This window comes from Papaver somniferum, chromosome 4 (assembly GCF_003573695.1).
Source record: "Papaver somniferum cultivar HN1 chromosome 4, ASM357369v1, whole genome shotgun sequence".
NCBI lineage: Eukaryota > Viridiplantae > Streptophyta > Magnoliopsida > Ranunculales > Papaveraceae > Papaver > Papaver somniferum.
This window is the reverse complement of record NC_039361.1, coordinates 112,698,037-112,719,051: the sequence shown is the minus strand read 5'-3', so window position 1 is coordinate 112,719,051 and position 21,015 is coordinate 112,698,037.

Below are 21,015 nucleotides of genomic sequence, written 5' to 3'. Positions count from 1 at the left end.
GAGACCTTTCATAGTATCAACGAGTTGCGGTTTTGCTCCCTCAAAGTATTTAAGAAAATCATGAACCACTTCAGCAGAAAACCATTTCATCATTCTATACATCTTGATGAGTATATGCATAATAGCATGAAACATCAGAATAATCATCAGGATTTTGAGCTTTGACATCGTCAACATCCACTAGGGTTCTTTTCTTATTTCCTTTGGAACCGTAACCCATACCCTATCAAGAAACCCTTTCGAAAAATCACAAGTGCGAGAATTAGATGACATTCTTGATATAAGAAAAATTACCTAGAGTGTTGTTGATGGGTAAAACGTGGGAAGGAGGACTAGCCCTAATCACAGAAAGTACTCCCAAGGAGAAGAAGGGTTTTGGGAAGTAATAGAGAATTAATGATGACCTCAAGAAGTGTACCCTCTTTCCCTTTTATAATAACCCTCTTATGGATAAGTGCCCATAAGATTAACATATTACTAAACTACCATTTTCCTTTCCTTAAGTTAACACTAAACCCTAGAGGGCTTTCTTCTTGGACCAAAGCCTAACCAACCTTTATGCAACCTTGAATAGACTAGAACTATCTCACCTTAGTGGGTTAGGCCCAGTCCCTTAGTTCATTCTCTCATAGAGGGAACCCTTTATGGGCTAAGGGGCCATTTATCTATGATTAATTATTTTCATGTATCAACATTAGTCCCTTGACTGTTTGACTGGTCGAAGACCATGTCAACAGTCACACGTTGATACGCCGGTTACAATTGGGAGTTATTGGCGGTTTTAAGTTCACGACCCTTGGGATGCTACGGTTACTAGTCTATCTAGTAACCACTCCTTCTTTTACCTCCTTATAAATAGAGGGGACCTCGCTCTTGAATCCTCATTTTTCTACGTCCCTCTTTTCTCTCTCTTTATTCTTTCTTTTATTCATCATGTCTAATGAATCACCCGTCCGCGACTCGCCTCCTAGGCCAGAGTCGTACACTCTTGAAGAATTTAGGACTAATCCCCAACTTAAGGATAAGATATGACCACCTGCTGCAGACGATGGCACTGTTCTTTTCCCGGCTGACGATATCTGGGTCTCGTGCATGCTAAATCCTCATTCTTTTCCTCCGTCAGGATCCGATGGATTGCTTATCCGCCTCCAAGCAGAGTCCCCTATTGTACCTTCCTTTGAAGATATGCCTCGTTGGTGATTCATCGCGGTGATTATGTTTTTCCTTCGATCAATCTGCGTTCATCCTCTGAGTCTCATGCTTCCTGGGATCCATGGATAGATTACATTTGTTCCAATCCGGAAAATGCGAGGATTATTCGTCTTTTAGGTATAGAAGAAGCTTTGGAAGCTTCAAGGTTTAGGTGTATCCGGCGAGATCACGACAGCATAACTCGTTTATGTACTCATTGGGGGATCGATCCGCACACATTTCTTTTCTCCTGGGGTGAGGCAACTCCTATCTTAGAGGATGTAGTGGTGCTTACTGGCTTACCTGTTCATGGGGATACAGTTTTCGATAGCTGCTTCCTTAATAAGTCTCTGAACAAGAGTGTTAGGGAACTCCGTGATCGCCCGTTTAAGGCCAAAGCAAATTCCATGACATACCAACTGTTGATGGTGGTTTTTAGTTCAGGGTTAAAATTGTAAAACCTTGCATTTAATATGCCATCACTCTGCAAAGAAACGGATCCATGTAAAAGTGATGAGTGATTCAACCTCTTCACTGGCGTATTTATTGAGAAATTCAATATTTTCATATGAAATTTATCCAGAATGGTGCATGTGGCAACAATCCCAGATATTCTGTAAATTTCGGCACCTTGCCTTTCCTTTATTATAAATTTATTTGAATGATTTATGTGCTATGCTCCCCGGCCGAACCCTTAATATTGATATGGCATGACAATTTGTGTTCACTCGCAGCAGAGTAACACGAATTTCCAAGTATCAAGGTTAAGGTCCTTGCATAAAGTACTCAACCAAAAATCATATTGCTCTCTGGCAGTAAACTTAAAGAACTCTGTGTCAACACATAGAATTCAATCAATTTTGTGATAATTCACAAGATTCGAATATTACCCTGACTAATTTGCAAAAATTAGGGCTTTGCGCCTTGCGCAATATATTATACCCCGTTGGTCGAAATTAAGCTTAGGCGAACTAAGCAATTAATCCGCCATGGATTAGTAGGTGCAAAATCCTACCCAAAATCAGAAAGGAGTCGCGGAATAGGAGCAGCAACAAAGTGAGGTGTGGCCATGCTTTAGGCACGCCCCATGTTGCCCAACCGACCCTATTTTCCTTCGACCAATTAGGTCGCCTTAAACCCGCCACACGCTGGCTGGGCCCATACTTGTCGGCCCTATTTCCCATCGACCAATCAGGTCGTTTTAAATCCGCCAATCACATACCAGAAGTGTGGCCACGCCCATGCTTGGCCGGCCTCTCTTATATTAACCAATCAGGTTGCTCCAAACTTTCCACAATGTTAAAAGAGGAAAACTACGCCAAATGGTCACAAAGCCATTGGCTTTCCAAAAACCGCGCCAACATGCCAAACGTGCCATGTTGCGCCAATAGGTTGAACGGCATGCGAACATGCCACTCCGCCACGCCAAACGTGCCACTTTGGGGCAGCATGCCAAAACATGCCAACGTGCCGTAAATAGCGCGCCTACGTGCTAACCTACCTAATGTTTGTGGCCAACGCCATGATGTGCTTAAATTAGGGTTTTCTAGTCAGAAGAACGACTCTCCTTTAGGCGCATTAACCAAAACCCTAATTTCCAGTTGTGCCTCAAATTACACCACTTTAGGCCCCACAACATGCCACGAGCCATGCGGGACCCGGGAAACCTTAGGAATGGCGCCATATCATAGCCACTCATAGCAACCCTTGCTCCCGTGGATGTTTCCACATTATGTCCTTACTACAGTTCCTTTGGAATGACTATGACACCGTTTGCACAAAAAAGCGTCACCATGCCGCGGCCGCATGCCACACGCACTAATTAGGGTTTCGGCATGCCAAACCCTAATTTATGCGAAGATGCTACGCCAACCAAGCCAAATCATGCCACCTAGAGCATTAGGATTGATTGGCAACCAGAACTGACGTTGCCAAGCCATATTTGGGTCTAACACCAATATGCCAAAATCTAGCGGCCATGGATACGCCAGGCGCTACTTGCACCACCGTGTCACTGGCATGCGCGAACTATGCCAACCATGTCATTGTGCCACCGGCGTGCACTAAATGTGCCACTATGCCATTGGAATATACCAATGGCGCCACTGTACTACTATTGGGCGCCAACAGAATGTGTCCATAATCAATGGCCACCCTTTCTCATGAGTTACAATCTCAGCCGTCCAAATTCGCCACAAAATTAACAGGCATGTGGTCAGTCTTAGGCAACCAACCAAGACAAGCCTAATAGCGCCACATGCTATTCTCCTGCGGCAAGTCTCCTGACTTTGACTTGCCACACATAGCAATATGCTACATGTTTTCCACGAAAACACTCGAGACATCAAACATGTCACAAACCGGGGGATACTCATCAGGGTATTGGTCTGGCGGTTTACAGCATGCGGCGTGCAACACTCCCATTATAAGAATGTGTCAGAAAGTAGGGAAGTTAGTGGTGGAAAGAAGTAGTGGATGTAAACTAACCCGTATCCTTCATAATGGGAATGTGGTTTTCTGGCATTTACACACGACCCCACTTCTACATCACTCAATAATTCCCACTTTCTACGAGATCATGGTGCGTTCAATATGACTTGTATAAATAGGTTCTACCTATTTCAACCAAACGACAACAGTTTGGTTAACAACAACTCAGTATCCATAAAACACCAAAGAACTGATAGATTACATTCCGCAAGCTAGTTCCACATTATGATACAAGTCATAAAATAGCCACACCTTCAGAATTAACCATTCTGGTATCAACACCTTCTTCGCTTCCCTCCCTAAGACCAACCCTTCTCCTTCACTTTGTGACTGAAGCAATCCTCGAACAACCATTTCTTGGTTTAGGCCAGGATTGTACAGATTTATCTCTCGAATCTAAAGTACTCCCGTGCAGTGCATTTGCTTAAAGTTTAGATTCGTTTCTCATCCACACACCCAAATTTACCAAAATCGGCAAAAACAGTTTTTACCCACAAACAATTGGTGACCATAGTGGAAGATTAAATCTCTCGGTTGCAAATTCAATTCTCAATTTCATTTCCATCCCAATTGGTCTTTGGACCAATTCAATCGTTAATTGAAACCCATTTCAGTCAAAGATTCTTTCCAGATGTATTGGGGTCATTCAAACCTTGCAGAAGCAATGAATAGATGGAAGACAACTAGGAAGACATGATAAAAATACTAGAGGATATGGTTTCCAGCCAAGTTGATATTATCAGGCGGCAAAACGAGACGCTTCGTATCCTGAAGAGTATAATAAGCCGATTGTGGGAAGAATCAGCAAAGGCTTATCCGAAGGATCCCGCCAATTTCAAGAGTAATATGAAGTATGTTAAATCTTTGTCTAAAGCCTGCGCCTCTGCCAATGAGGATGCTGACGGAGCACGTAGCCACATCATAAAGGAGCAGCAGAAGAGCGGCCAATTGGATTCTGCCAACACAGAGAGTCAGGACAATTTTACAAGACCAGGGGAGAAGACTTGCCAGATGCGCCACAACATCTGCAAGACAAAGGTAAAGATCCGGCCTATGAAGCCTTGCTAGAAAACATTTATCTCCAAACCCTAGCAGAAGTTCAAAGAGTTGTCCAACAGTCCGCAACCACGACTGCTTTGCTGGAGAGAGAAGCACCTGAAGAGGTTGAAATCTACCAAGACGCTTATGGAAACGAACACTACGCCAATGAAAAATATCCATCTCAGCCACCGCGTGTCTCCGTTGCTGACGCAGGCCCCTCAAGAGAAATTACCTTTCAGCAATACGGTAGAAGTAAATGGTCCGCTCATGAATTTATGATCGCTCAAGCGTAAATTCCGCCCTCAAAGAGAGCTTCATGCCAAAGCCTATAAGAATTTCCGCCACATCAACTACTGATGCGGGAGAAGCCAGACTCAAAATATCCACGCTTCTCGTTTCCTATCAGAAGAGTTATAGATTTACTGGAAATTTGGGTACGAGAGGGAGTAGTCCAACTACCCCCGGTAGGGCGTCCTCCAACTGATCAGGAGATGCTAGATTCAAGATATTTCCACTATCACAGGTTTATTCATCATCCTACCAACGAATGCAACGCTCCGAAACGCATTGTCCAGGAAAAGATTGGTTCAGGTGAATTACGCCTGGGGAATGGAGGTTCTCCGCCTTTCCGCGGATCGACATAGAGATGTTACAGAGACAATAAAGGATGACTGGGGACTTCTCGCGGCCAGGATTGCGTCACACAGTAAACTCGGATTTGCAACCTGAAAATTCAGTTTTGTGGAGAGACCCCTAAGCGAATAGAGTATATGTCCGTATCGGATGAGAGAAAAAGGGGAATGGTCAACACCAATGTACCATCCGCAAGCGTAGTCAACACGTCCCATGGCGTTACATCCTCTACCACCAACACCAGCAGCACCGGAAGCATCCCCTCTGACATGACGCCTCTTATTACCAGAGACAGAGCCGCCGCTACTCCTAATATTTCTTCGAGCATGACGCCTCCAATCATCACCAGGATTGACACCACTTCTTCGTCAGGACAAGAGAATGAAGGAGCCATAGGAAACCAACCTTCCCATTACCATTATCGATTTAATGGAAAGACATGAAGTTCTTGCCAAAACTCAGACGGATATGGCCACAACTCAGAAGGGGCCGCTTCAACGTTTAGCTCCAAGAGCCTCTCCGCTTCAACGTTTCGCTCTAGGGGCCGCTTCAACGTTTCGCTTCAGGAGCCGCCCCGCTTTAACATTCTCTCCAGAAGTCGCTACTCCTCCCTGCCAAGGATTTTCGTAGCCGCCACACTCCTCCCTGCCAAGGATCATGCCATAGCCGCCACACTCCTCTCTATCAAGGATCGTGATCACATCCAGCCAAGGTTCGTAGTTGTGGCCACTTTTTGATCCATCTCGCCAAAGCTCGTGGTCGTGGATAGTTTACTCGCCTATGCATCCAGCCAATCCCTTTGCTTCCATGGATGCCCATGCAACTCCAGCCAACCTATTTTGGGTTCCCACGACAATGTAGTCTCTTCTGCTGCCAAGAACTGTTGTTGTTCATTTATTGATACCAACCAGAGCTTTAACATAACAACAACCACTACAAATGTAATCCATACTTCTCCATATTTTATTTTCACATGGAAGAAGTGATAGAGTCACCAGTACGGATGCAAGATGATATCTTCATCATGGTCAACTCACCGACCATACAAGATAGAAACATGTAAACCAAAATTGGGAACTGAGGCTCTACAAGAAATCCCTTCACTGTCAAAGCTCAGAAGACACGGTCAACCCAAAAGTTATAGCCACGAAAAGGTCATCTACTCTTCAAAGGTGTAACGTAGGGATATCATCATCTCTCCGTCTAGAAAGCGCCTGCAACACTTTACGAGGACCGGATCCCAAGCCTACTTAGAGAAAACAACTTCAGTAACCAAAGATAAGTGCGTCTGGGGACTTCTCACCGCGGTCCATCCCCAACAACATCAAGCATTCATGAGATAACTCCAGAGACGCGGCTGAAACATTTTTCTTGAAAAGACAAAGGTAGCCACGATTAACGGCATAACTCTCTCACTTCTACCTCTTTGTTATCCAGAATGTTTCGTCAATGTGATGTTCCAAGCATCCCAGCATCACATCCAGGAGAGTACACTAAGCTTGTATCAAATCCCATAGGCGTGGATTCAAGGTGATGCAATTAAAGTAGGCTACACTTGGGGACTGAAGCCTCCTTTAGGTTTAGAAGTTTAAACGCAGTCACCGCCTTACCGGTGAATACAGTAGAAGTACATCTTCCACGAGAAAATTGGCTCAGGATAATTACACATGGGGACTACCAGCATGGGATGCCTTCACTTCCCTCAACCAGGTTATTCCTGATTTCAACATCATCACTGTCGAAGCTTTACGAGCCGCAGGAATTTCTCAACATGAAGTCGTACACGTGCATCAAAGACTCCAAAAGCACTCCACAGAGATATTCACATATCCGACCACGCCATCGGATCTATGACCAGACGTAAGTGTAACTGGGGACTGCTCATTGCATCCCATTCGATATAATATTCCAAGATTCCGGAAGATTTCGACCATACAAGCATCCACAACATATCATCACCGCAATCATAAAGGAAAGAATAAGCCTTCCAGACACCGGCTCAGCAGTCCAAACACCAAATAACTTAAAGTCAAGGACGGATCAACAACGCAGCTACACTCTCCAAGATTAGCCCTGACATGATCATTGCCGAGCATATATTTCATCCATCCATCCTAGGAGTGCAATGGAGTTTGGTAAATTTTGAAATCCACTAGAGAGGTTAGATGCTCATTCTTCTGGAGTCAGAACCTTATTACACATTCTGGAGAAGATCGATGGTACTATTAGGTGGCTACATGCGCAAAATAGAAAAGAGCACCTACCTTGAGTTCTCCTGGCTCGCTTTGCTGCTGATTATAACTATTAGAGATTGCTTTGTTTCCATTTACGTCACTAACGAATAAGATCGTTCACACCGAGATAAATGTCCAAGATTGATCAACTACTCATGGATATTACACTCACAGCTAAAATACGAAGACAAGATGAACTTACCTTGTCGCTAACGATTGGCACGCCTATGATCGAGCTGCTTCAAACAAACACCAGAAGCAGACGAGCGAATAATAAAAGGGGAGGAAGTTAGCACACCCTATTATATACAAAGCGCTTTTGGAATTCGAGTAGATGAGGATTTTTCCTTTTCCTTTTGGACCATGCATGGAAGAAGGCAGTTGGTCCCGCAGCGCCAATGCTCCATGGCACCAACCTCCATGATCGAACCAGCAGCGTGCCAGCACGAGGAACACCAGCCGCTCAACCTGCAATACTTCGTGGCCAAAGTTGCAGCGCCAGCATCAGCACTCCGTGGCCAAAGTTGCAGCGCCAGCATCAGCACTCCGTGGCCGAAGTCGCAGCAGCAACATCAGCACTCCGTGGCCGAAGTCGCAGCGCAAACATCAGTACCATGTGGCCAAGCCAGAAGTAAGCCAACACAAGGATCATGTACCACCCATCCCTCTTGTCAAAGGTCACTCGAATTTTTCCTGGCAATCTCCGCATGTTTTGCCCTTTTGATTTTATCCTTGTCTGTCACCATCTCATGCTTACCCCGCAACAATGCCATTGTTACGTGCTAATTAGGGGACTTAATATTGATGGTGGTTTTTAGTTCTGGGTTAAAATTGTAAAACCTTGAATTTAATACGCCGTCACTCTGCAAAGAAACGGATCCATGTAAAAGTGATGAGTGATTCAACCTCTTCACTGGTGCATTCTTTGAGCAATTCAATATTTTCATATGAAATTTATCCAGAATGGTGCGTGTAGCAACAATCCCAGATATTCTATAAATTTCGGCACCTTTCCTTGCCTTTATTATAAGTTTCTTTGAATGATTTATGTGCTTTGTTCCCCGGACGAACCCTTAATATTGATATGGCATGACAATTTGTGTTCACTCGCAGCAGAGTAACACGAATTTCCAAGTATCAAGGTTAAGGTCCTTGCATAAAGTACTCAATCAGAAAGCATATTGCTCTCTGGCAATAAACTTAAAGAACTCTGTGTCAACACATAGAATTCAATCAATTTTGTGATAATTCACAAGATTCGAATATTACCCTGACTAATTTGCAAAAATTAGGGTTTTGCACCTTGGGCAATATATTAGACCCCGTTGGTCGAAATTAAGCTTCGGCAAACTAAGAAATTAATCCTCCATGGATTAGTAGGTGAAAAATCCTACCCAAAATCAGAAAGGAGCCGCGGAATAGGAGCAACAGCAAAGGGAGGTGTGGCCATGCTTTAGGCACGCCCCATATTGCCCAACCGACCATATTTTCCTTCGACCAACCAGGTCTCCTTAAACCCGCCACACGCTGGTCGGGCCCATACTTGTCGGCCCTATTTCCCATCGACCAATCAGGTCGCTTTAAATCTGCCACACACATACCAGAAGTGTGGTCACACCCATGCTTGGCCGGCCTCTCTTATATTAACCAATCAGGTTGCTCTAAACTTTCCACAGTGTTAAAAGAGGCAAACTACGCCAAATGGTCACGAAGCCATTGGCTTTCCAAAAACCGCGCCAACATGCCAAATGTGCCATGTTGCGCCAATAGGATGAACGACATACCAACATGCCACTCCGCCACGCCAAACGTGCCACTTTGGGGCAGCATGCCAAAACATGTCAACGTGTCGTAAATAGCGCGCCTACGTGCTAACCTACCTCTTGTTCGTGGCCAACGCCATGATGTGCTTAAATTAGGGTTTTCTAGTCTGAAGCACGACTCTGTTTTAGGCGCATTAACCAAAACTCTAGTTTCCAGTTGTGGCTCAAATAACACCACTTTGGGCTCCACAACATGCCACGATCCATGCAGGACCCGGGAAACCTTAGGAATGGCGCCATATCATAGCCACTCATAGAAACCCTTTCTCCCGTGGCTGTTTCTACATTATGGCATTACTATAGTTCCTTTGGCATGACTATGGAACCGTTTGCACAAAAAAGCGTCACCATGCCGCGGCCGCATGCCACATGCACTAATTAGGGTTTCGGCATGCCAAACCCTAATTTAGGAGAAGTTGCTACGCCAACCAAGCCAAATCATGCCACCTAGAGCATTGGGATTGATGTGGCAACTAGAACTAATGTTGCCAAGCCATACTTGGGTCTAACACCAATATGCAAAAATCTAGCGGCCATGGATACGCCAGAAGCTACTTGCACCACTGTGCCACTGGCATGCGCGAACTATGCCAACCATGTCATTGTGCCACCGGCGTGCACTAAATGTGACACTATGCCATTGGCATGTACCAATGATGCCACTGTACTAATATTGGGCGCCAACAGAATGTGGCCATAATCAATGGCCACCCTTTCTCATGAGTTACAATCTCAGCCGTCCAAATTCGCCACAGAATTAACAGGCCTTTGGCAAGTCTTAGGAAACCAACCAAGACAAGCCTAATAGCGCCACATGCTACTCTCCTGCGGCAAATTGTTTACAAGTAAAAGAATATTAAAATACAAGAAAATCAAATGGAAATAAAGATATCAATTACGTTCGAATCGCGACGAGAATGAGTAAGATATCCCAAAAATATCCAAATTTTGTATAAGAAGTAGAGACAAAAAATGGTATAATTCAGAATGACTTCCGACCATTTTGAATGTTTATTTTCTTTGATGTAAGGGTGCATTCTCTGGCCCTTGAATCTTAATCTAAGATATACTCATATATTTTTTACGATTTTTAAGAAATTAAAATATATTTGAATTGATTTTGATTATTTTTCTTTTTTTTTATTCAAATTTTTTCCCTTCACCATCTCGCTGATTAGAGTAAATCATTTTCTTTCATAGGCTTTAAAAAAGAACGCGCGATTGGGGGATACTTATATTAATTAGGGGATATAAGTTACTTTTCCCAACCAATAGTGTCTGCTAAGGGGTGTTTTTAGGGGGAAAAATACTAAAATACCCTCCCCTCAAAATAAAAATCAAAAAACAAAATCATATCTCCCATTTCCATCTTCACCTCTTATTAATCTCTTTTAGGGTTAGGGATTTGAAACCTAAATATTTCCCACTCCCTTTCAAATTCTAAATTTTCCCTACCCCTTTCAAATTCTCTTCTCCTTCTATTTCGGATCCTCACTTTGGAAACGATGAAGACCATCCCGGAAGTGATACCATGCCGGTATAGATGACGACCATGTCGGAAGTGATGAAGACCATGCCGGTAGTGATGAAGACCATATCGGAAATATTTTTTTTACATCGCCGGAAGTGATGAAAACCATGCCGGAATTGATGAAGACCATGCCGAAAAATGGTGTCGGCTTGCTTGGTAACTAACATTCAATTCGTAACTAAATGCCGGCATGCTTGATAGAAATCTATCAATGCCGGTAGTCAAGTGAAAAAAAAGTCAATTTTCTGGATACTTAACATTATGTGCCGACAAAAAAAATTTAAGCAACATACCATGCTGTTAGCAGTACCGGCATGCTCGATAATTAACTAACTATGCCGGCAGTGGACTGATTAAAACCAGAAAATGAACTAGCATTTTATTTTATTTTTGAATATAGCCTATATAGGGCATCATTTCGTATGTTAACTTCGGGGCATCAATATCCCAAGGCCGACCCTATCAAGACAACTAAACTAAGCAGTTTGATTGGATCACAAGGAAGTTAAGGAACAAAAATTCAAGCATGAAATAGAGATAACGAAGTATTCAATTGCCACTTTTACATCTAACCGGGATGAAGATACCGAATAAATTTTCCTCCACACCAGCAAAACCACTTTTCTCCTATTATGTAGAAATACAACTTTCACTAATCCTTCCTTATATTAAATAAAACAAAGAACCATCTCATAAATAGCTAGAACTTGATTAGATATCTAGGCAAAAGAATCAATCAGTTTAACACTTACCTCTACCAAATCACTATTCCGTTCGATTCTCCCGAAATCTACCAATCTAGTATACTAAGAACGAGGGCTATTTTCCTTATGTTTCAATCCATTAGTATTTCTTCATATAAATATTGTACTTCCCATACGATCAAGAGCTAGGCGAAAGAGGTCAAAGACCTAAAATTTATATATACACATTATAAACTCCATTATTTAATACTCGATAATTTAATAAACTCTCTTAAATAATATTTTTAGCAGGTCCTGAGTTGAGGGTAACATACCAAATTAATAATTCGCTAAAATTATAAATTAATACATTTTTGATTACCTATGTAGGCCCCATATGAAATATAAATTAATAATTTATTGTATATATTCAAATACATTAATGATTTATGAAGATTTTTTGAAAAATAATTCAATTGTTTTTTTCTTATTAAAACCAATATCACATTGAATTTCATCTCTAATTTTTCTTATCATCGTAAGAATTACAAGTATTCTTTTCTCATAGCTCAACAAGAAATTATTTAATTTGATTACCGCTTTAACAACCTCGTTTCATGAAGGGGATATATTGTAGAACTTTCATCATCTTTTTTCCCATCTTTATCAGTTCCCACAACACTCTCAATTATTTATTCATCAGCCAATAGTTGTGTAACTTCATTTTCTTTTGGATATTCAGGATATCTTGACATTCATTGAACTGCGGTAACCCAGCTTTTCGATCAAATTTTACAAATCTTGAGTGATTTGATCGTATAACTGTTGATCTGAATTGTCTAAACTTGTGTTACATTGAAGTTTACGATGAAGCAAAGTGGAAAATTGAGGGGTAATTTGAAGAACTTAATATTCTTCAGTATTTAGAAACTAATTATTTGATAATAAATTTCTCTATAAGTTAATAAGATATTAATTAATATATAAATTAATTAATATCTCGCTTAATTAATAAATATTGATGGTCCCAACAACGTTACTTTATAGAGTTTATAAGGGCCTCCCTAGCACCTTAAAACCGTTTATGAATATTTGGATAAAAATGAGAGTATTACAAGTCATTTCTATATTTTTTTAGGTAGGTGTTTTTAAAGAACGCGCGATCGGGGGATACTTATATTAATTGGGAGATATAAATTACTTTCCCCGACCAATAGTGTCTGCTAAGAGGTTTTTGGGGGGGCAAAAATACTAAAATACCCTTCCCTCAAAATAAAAATCAAAAAACAAAATCATATCCCTCATTTTCATCTTCATTTCTTATTAATCTCTTTTAGGGTTAGGGATTTGAAACCTAAATATTCCCCGCTCCCTTTCAAATTCTAAATTTGCCCCACTCCCTTTCATATTCTCTTCTCCTTCTCTACCGGCTCCTTACTTTGAAAACGATTCTTTTTTTACATTCGGAAGTGATGAAGACATGTCGGAAGTGATGAATACCATGCCGGAAGTGATGAAGACCATGCCAGTAGTGATGAAGTCCATGTCAGAAATATTTTTTTTTACATCGCCGGAAGTGATAAAGACCATGCCGGAATTGATGAAGACCATGCCAAAAAATGGTGTTGGCATGCTTGGTAACTAACATTCAATGCTGCAACTAAATGCCGGCATGCTCGATAGAAATCTATCAATGCCGGTAGTCAAGTGAAAAAAAAAAATCAATTTTCTGGATACTTTACATCATGTGCCGGCAAATAAATTTAAGCAACATACCATGCCGTTAGCAGTACCGGCATGATCGATAATTAACTAACTGTGTCGGCAGTGGACTGATTAAAACCACAAAAAATTCAAAACAGAATAGGTCGAACATAGCCGAGAGGGGCTACGCCCCCCCCCCCCCCCCGGGCCCTCCGGGATAGTGACAAACATTTATGAAAATTTCCAAAAAATACTGGCATGGTTTTCTCGGTTGAATACAATGTCGGTTTTCCTTTCAAAATGGGGGATATTGTTGGCCGACATGGACGTTGTATGAATACAATGCCGGGAATGTTGCTGCCGGCATTGTATTCATACTACGTCTATGCCAGCACCGAGCTATTTCAGCTGCAACAATGGTGGATTCAAAGAAAAAACATCCAATTTTCAACACATTGGCACCTTTACCTGAGTATTGGGAGTGCTTGTACAATCATCCTCCATTTTTACCAAAAAAAGTTCCCTCTCAATTTCTTTCCCTCCTTCTACTCTCACCTCACTCACCCAAATACAAAAAAAAATACACACTAATCATTTATCAAATAATCTTATGAATTTACTAATTATAATTATAATTAAGCATTAAGCATGATTAGTGAGGGGTATATTAGGTATTAGGTAAAATACTTAGAAAGTGTATTTTCTATCTTACGAATCTTGCATCCTCATTCCACATCCCCTTTATTACCACAATAACAACAATGCTTAGTAACATACGAAGTATGAGTTTTAATGTTACCTTTTTGTGGATCCTCTTGTATTGGAGCTCGACGAGTTTTCTTCTTATTCTTATCTTTGTTCAACGTTGTTGCTTTCTTGACATTAACAGGAGTGCTCTCTTTGGTAGTTGTACCTGTTGAGTCTGGTTGCACACAATTCTTAGGCATGACTGGTTGTACTTCTTTACGAGAAATAAGAGCATCTTTGACATTAGTGGAAGCCTCTGGTTGAGAAGAATTTGTATCTTTAACGAATTTTGCCTCTTTGCTAATACTTAAAGCATTTATTCCCTTATAGCCCAATCTTCGTGTATCACGATGATTTCTACTTGCTTCTAACATTGAGGTTAAGTTGTTTGAGCTAACATTGAACTTTTTCAAGTTCAAATTTTCTTCTTCCAACATCTTGATTTTATCAAGAGCAATAGCTAGCTCGGCCTCAAGGCATTTTTCTCGTGAGAGATATGTACCTTCCTTCTCTTCAAAACTCTTTTGTTGAGAGTTAATTCTTGATTTAGATTCAACAAGTTTCTCTTCCAAGGATTGAATTTCCAAGGAAGAAGTATTCTTGAGAGAATTTAACCCCGCTGTCAAGGAGGAAATGTCATGAACAAGTTGTTAATTTTCATCTTGCAAACAACCTAATTCTTCTAGAAGTTTTCCTTCTCTTTTTAGTCCAAGAGTGAGTTCAGTTGCACAAGAATCAAAACTTTCTTTTAACTCTTGTAGCTCGGAAGTTTTTACACTCACATAATCAACAACCTTTTCATCTCCTACAAAAAGTTTTTCAGAATCTATATCATTGATCATCAGTATAGGTATTAACTTAATCTCATCGTGAGAATATTCAGAAGTATTTTTAACTGAGCCCGTAGAACTCGATGAGGATGTCCCTTCTAAGCATTTTTAAAAATCAAAACTTCCAAAGTCTTGCGATACATTAACTGAGTCCTTCTTAAGTTTTCGTTCTCGCTTAACTCTAATTTGACTCATATCTTATAGTTTGGATCGCACCAAACACATATTGTTAGATCTTTTCGTGTTTGTCTGCACTGATACGAATTGAAAAGACGAGGGTACCCAAATATACCTCAATCTAAAACTTTTCCACCTATAAGTCCTTTCTCCGAAAGTGATTGTTTATGAAATGAGTCGAGACAATACAACTAATCGGTTCACACTTCGTGTGATCGTATATGGATATAAGATCGAGAAAATATGACAACAAGATAACTTGTGTGATTGACTATGGATACAAGATCGAGACAATACAACAACGAAGGATGATTACTTGATAATAGATTCAGACTTAACCAAACACAATAGGATTTCTAGTAATGATTGTGTATTTTACTTCTAATTATAATAAAACAATTATAATTGCGGAAATATAAAAATAAAAGACAGAGCAAGATTTTGTTAACGAGGAAACCGCAAATGCAGAAAAACCCCGGGACATAGTACAGAACTGAATACTCCAAGAATTAAGCCGCTATACAAAATCTAAACCAACTTCGTATAGTTGAGACCAACTAAACCTATAGTTCACCTAGTTCCCTCAATGTCCTTGCGCCTCCAACTTGTAATAAGTCATGCATTTGGAACAATTCCTTTGGTTCGTATTCCAAACAGTAAAGGAAGAACAAATTTGTTTGGTAACAACTCTTTTCAAACAAGTGATATGAGTTTGACAAAAGGCTCTTCCATTTATCCCAATAAACTCATTTGTCAGGTTCTTATATCTATCTATAACAACTACTAAAGTAATTGTCTATACTTATGCAATCAAGACTCTTAATCACAAAGAATTGTATTGATGTCGATCTACTCAACTAATCAATCAAGGTTATCACAAAGATAAACCGATTATAATTTGATCCCAACCGATCAAGTTTTGTGCACACCAAAGATTATGAACTCAAATAAGAAATCTTCTTCGTCTTCAAATCTTCTTAGATCTTCAATAAACACCTGCACACAATCAACTTGAATCTCTTGTGATCAATCATACACAGAACAGTGTCTGTTAACAATGGATTATCACAAGACGTCTTTAGATCTACAAACAGTTCTAAAGATCCTCGTCGATACTTCGATCTAGTTTGAGTGAATTTTATATCAGAAGGGAAGATTCTCAAGCATAAACAAACTAGGTGCAATCAAAGTTCAACAACCGTTAGTCAATCAAATCAATCGAAAACTAATAATAAACTGTAATTATCTAGTTTCCCACCAACGGTACTCGTAGAGCTTCCCAATCCCAAAGAAGTCTTTAAAACGAGCGGTCGTAAGAGATTTCGCCTAATTAGGGTACTTTCCTCTCCGAATAGATGGCTCCACCAGTAACAACACAACTAGGTAGTTTTGCTGGATCGAAGGATTAGTTTGCTTGAAATGCAAACTTCAATATTTATAGACCAAGGAATTTCCAAAATCGAAAATATTCTAAAGATATGCAATATATTTCCAAATTTGGTTTTCATAATTCCTGGAAATGCTCTGTCCAAATATTGACCGAAATCTCAGTAGAAAATCTCCAATTAGTAAATGCAGATTACCAATTTTTATTTTCTAATGATATGCATTTTGATTGCTGGAAATTAAAAGCATATAAAACTAAAAACCTTAATTAAAAGATTCTCAATTTATTTCGATCTGGGATTCTCCTTTAGCTACTAAGGAATATCTTTGAACAATAAAAGATATGAATTACTGCACATGTTCAAACTATGCCGACATCTTTACTTTGTAAATCCTTTTTCATATTTACAATCTTGGAACCGATTTCCCACACTTCCAAACAAGTCTAGAATTGGTTCATCTGAATTCCAAGAACTATCTGATTGATCAAAAACATTCAATCACCATTCATGGGTTTAACGGTTCTACCAAAACAAGTTTCGGTTCTACCTCCAAGTGGCTACTAGGATCGGTCACATTAGTTTCCAAAACATTGTTAACTAAGTACCAGGATCGGCTACCACTTATTTATGGTACTTACTTGTGATCGGTTGCACAAGTTATAGGATCGGTCACACCAATTACTAGAACTTGTTAACCTACTATAAGGATCAATTACATATCTTGTGATTAGTCCCAACCAATTTTTAGGATCGGTTACCCAATGACTAGGAATGGTCACACCAATTACAAATATCGATCATACCACCTCAGGTGATTACTTAGGATCAGTTTCACTAATAAAAGTCATACCAATACAAAAGTCAGGCATTCTGAATAGTTTTACCAAGATACATAAACAAGTTATGAGCGGTTATACAAAACACACATATTGGTAACCCAAAGATTTGCAATGAGTAACAATACCAATAAGCCTAGCGATTTCCCTTTCGATTCATAAAACAAGTTTATGAATTGTACTTCCTTTAAACGAATGTAAAACATTGTTTCCTAGGACGAAATATTCACCCATACCCATACACATAATAAAAATAACATTCATAAGATTATGTTGATGTCTTATATACGAAGTTCAAAAGATAGACGTTATACTTCGTATTGTAATTCCTTAATACTATGTCTAACTAGAGTATAATCATTCACAGCTTCGCAGTTATGTTTTCAATATGCACGACTTGAAAGATACGTTAGGAATGAAACGGATCAAGTCAAATATTACTAACCTCAACTGGAAGGATGATGTCGTCGTTGTAGCTCTTTATTTCTTCACATTCTTCAAGTCTTCATGTAATACTTGTAAGTCTCATATCCTAATAACTTTCTAGCTAACCTATACGAAGTTGACTCTAGCAAATAATCAAGCGACTCTTTAAATGAGTTTTGATTCACTAAAATATGACAACCAAACTTGACATACCAACGCTTGGTGGGTTCAACCGAGGTATGCTCTAACATCATCTCACATAACTCAATGACTGCCCTTAATCCTCTCTGATCACTCTATTGTTAGCAGTAGTTTCCACTTTTTCCTCCTTGTGTTCTCGGTCTCAATCTTTTTCGAAAACTGATATCAATTGGTGCCCAGTGTTTCGTGTTGTTCTTAGATATGTAATCTCATCTTGACTGGCCATATGTACACAGCCACGAGACCCATGGTTTGACGGCATGGAAAATCTTGCAGTCGCGTGAGACAAAGAGAGAGCTAGTTGTGATGAGAAATAGGAAACAAGTAGGAAACAAGAACTAACCGAGTTCCTGTTTTAGGTTCACTGAAGTTGGTGGTGCCTCTTGAGAAGAAACAACTGATGCTCTTAGTACATTGCGAGTGTAGTTTAGTGACTTCCCTGATTAATAAGTGTGACTTCTTTTAGTGAATTCCGGTTTCAGCAATTTTGAGACTTCTTACCTTTCTAGCTTCAAATCCATCAGCACCTAGCATAGCCAAAATGATGGATTTTGCCTCTTTTTCTCTTCTTTCATGTAACATGACTCCAAAGTAACTACAAAGTCCAAAATAAAGCGTAATATCCACTAATACAAAAGAATTAGCTAACAAAAGCATAAGTATTTGATTCTTAAATGATGTATTTTAGGCACCTATCAGATACCAATTGAAATGACAAGGGTACCAAGTACACCAGAATCTTTTCGATATCAACATATGTGTGGCCGTGTATGGACAAGGAAGTCGTGACAATACAACAACAAGATAATCACTTGATAATAGTTACGGTGCAAGACCGATTTACTATAAGATCAATATCAAGTGTTTTGGATTAATATACAAGTGCAGTTACTTAAATTGTAATTTAAATAAATTATAATGCATAAAGTAAAGTAAAAGTACAAAACAAGATTTTGTTAACGAGAAAACGGCAAATGCAGAAAATTCATGGGACCTAGTCTAGTTTTAAATACTCCCAGAATTAAGACGCTATACAATGCTACCAACTTCGTATAGTTGAGACCAAGTAAACTACCCCTAGTTACATAGTTACCCCAGTATCCCTGCGCCTACAACCAATTTGGCCAAAGTACATGAATCTTAAGATAGAGTCCTCTATCTTAAGTTGCTTAAGTCTCTCTGAAGACTTTAAGCACTCAACCTTTTCAATTATCTTCCAAACAATAAATGACTAATCTATTTGGTAACCACTCTCTTATCTTTGGAAATTAATCAGAGATAATTTTCGTTAAGTGTGACAAAGGTTTTTCTGTTTAAAATAGATTAAACTCCTTTGTCAGGTTTTAGATCTGGATTAAACAAGTTAACTAGATCAAGTCAAACAGAACTACCATATTCAGATACTGAAGAGTACTGTCAAATGATAACTTGTCGATCCAAATACCATTCAAGTTATTTCTCATATCAATCGGGCTCACAGATTTCTATTTGTTCGGTTGCAGATTTTATTGAGAAATAGAGATACAACTCTTGGATATATTTCCTTAATTAAGTCTGACTATTTAGTTGATTCTCACGGAATTATATTGGAGGTAGTCCGTACATATTGCCGAAAAAAATATTGGGTGTGGTTGTTGGACCCCATTTTTTCAATTGGTATTAGAGCAGGAAAACACGTTAAAGACCCTTATAAGTCTGTGTTTGTAGCAATCTGACTCTATGGAAAAAAAGTGTTATCTCTGACAAACGCATCACCAGAAAGAAAAACTATGTTTCTTTGGAATCTATTAAAGAGAAATACTTGTCAAAATCAAATATAGATGAACATATTGTTTTCACGAAACAGACGAATATTAATAAGTGTTACCCTGATTTTCTTACTGACGAGTCTGACTCTGAGGTAGAAAAGGAAGCAGCCAAATAAAGTGCAGCGATTCTAAGTATTGTTAGAATCCAGGCTGTTGAAATAAAAAAGTTGAAACAAAAAGTCAATATGATCATTGGTATGGTAAGAGATTGTGATTCCCAGTTAAGGATTCTTTCGTTGTTTGTTCATCTCGAACCCAACTCGAGGTTAAACTCAAATAGGATGCCTTGGAAATTGAACATCTATTCAGTAAACTCTCTGTTCAATGTAAAGGATGTCCTGGGGTGTCAACTATACCAATTACTTCTGACTCTACTGTGATATTAGAAAATGTGACTACATGTAATCATGTTTTTCTGATGGAACCAGTCTCAGAAGTTAATTTGCAAACTCCTCCTAGTACTAAAGATGGGCGCACAACCTTCTCTAATCAAGGAACTGCTGCATCCTAAGGGAGGAAGGAAACTTCTAACGATTATGTTAAACCTACTTACTCTAATCACTTCGGTGACCAGAAAGTATGTTTCTTTTGTGACACAAAAGGACATGCTCGACGGAAGTGAAAATTAAGGTTGGATGATGATTATATTAATCAACTCCAACACACCTTAGATTTAATACTCGAAGGTGTGACTGATATTCGTATGTCTAAACCAATTGGTTTTGGAACTTGCCTTGTGAAGAGTTCCAGGAAGATGAGTTCGATTTGCTCCTCAAATGACCAAACCTGTAATGGTTTTAACATGAATCGGTCAAGAAAGTTGCAAAAGAATATTTTTCAAACTAGAAATCAGAAAGATATTCGAGATGTGAAAAGGGTACCAGAAGGAGTCAATCGCATTGGAGCGACGGAAGATGATCTAAAGGTTCTAATTGAGGGATATAAACATCTCATTGACAAACAGTGAAAACTCACCAGGCAAACTTCTTCAGGTAAGGATTCAAACTTAGTCTCATATTTTGATGACAGTAAGTTTTATGATGGATTTTCATATCAAAAAGGGTTTCCTCAAAATATTAAAAGGAAAAAGTGGTTTAACCGTGGAAATCATTCATCCACATCTTAAAGCTCATACTTGTGTTAATTAATCACAAGGATTGAAATCTTACTCAAAAAATCATGTTGAGTAAGACATACCAATAATCAGGTATACTTGTTGGCAAAGATGTTCTGTGTTTGTCAAGTTATTTTCTTCTCGTTCTTAGACGGTCT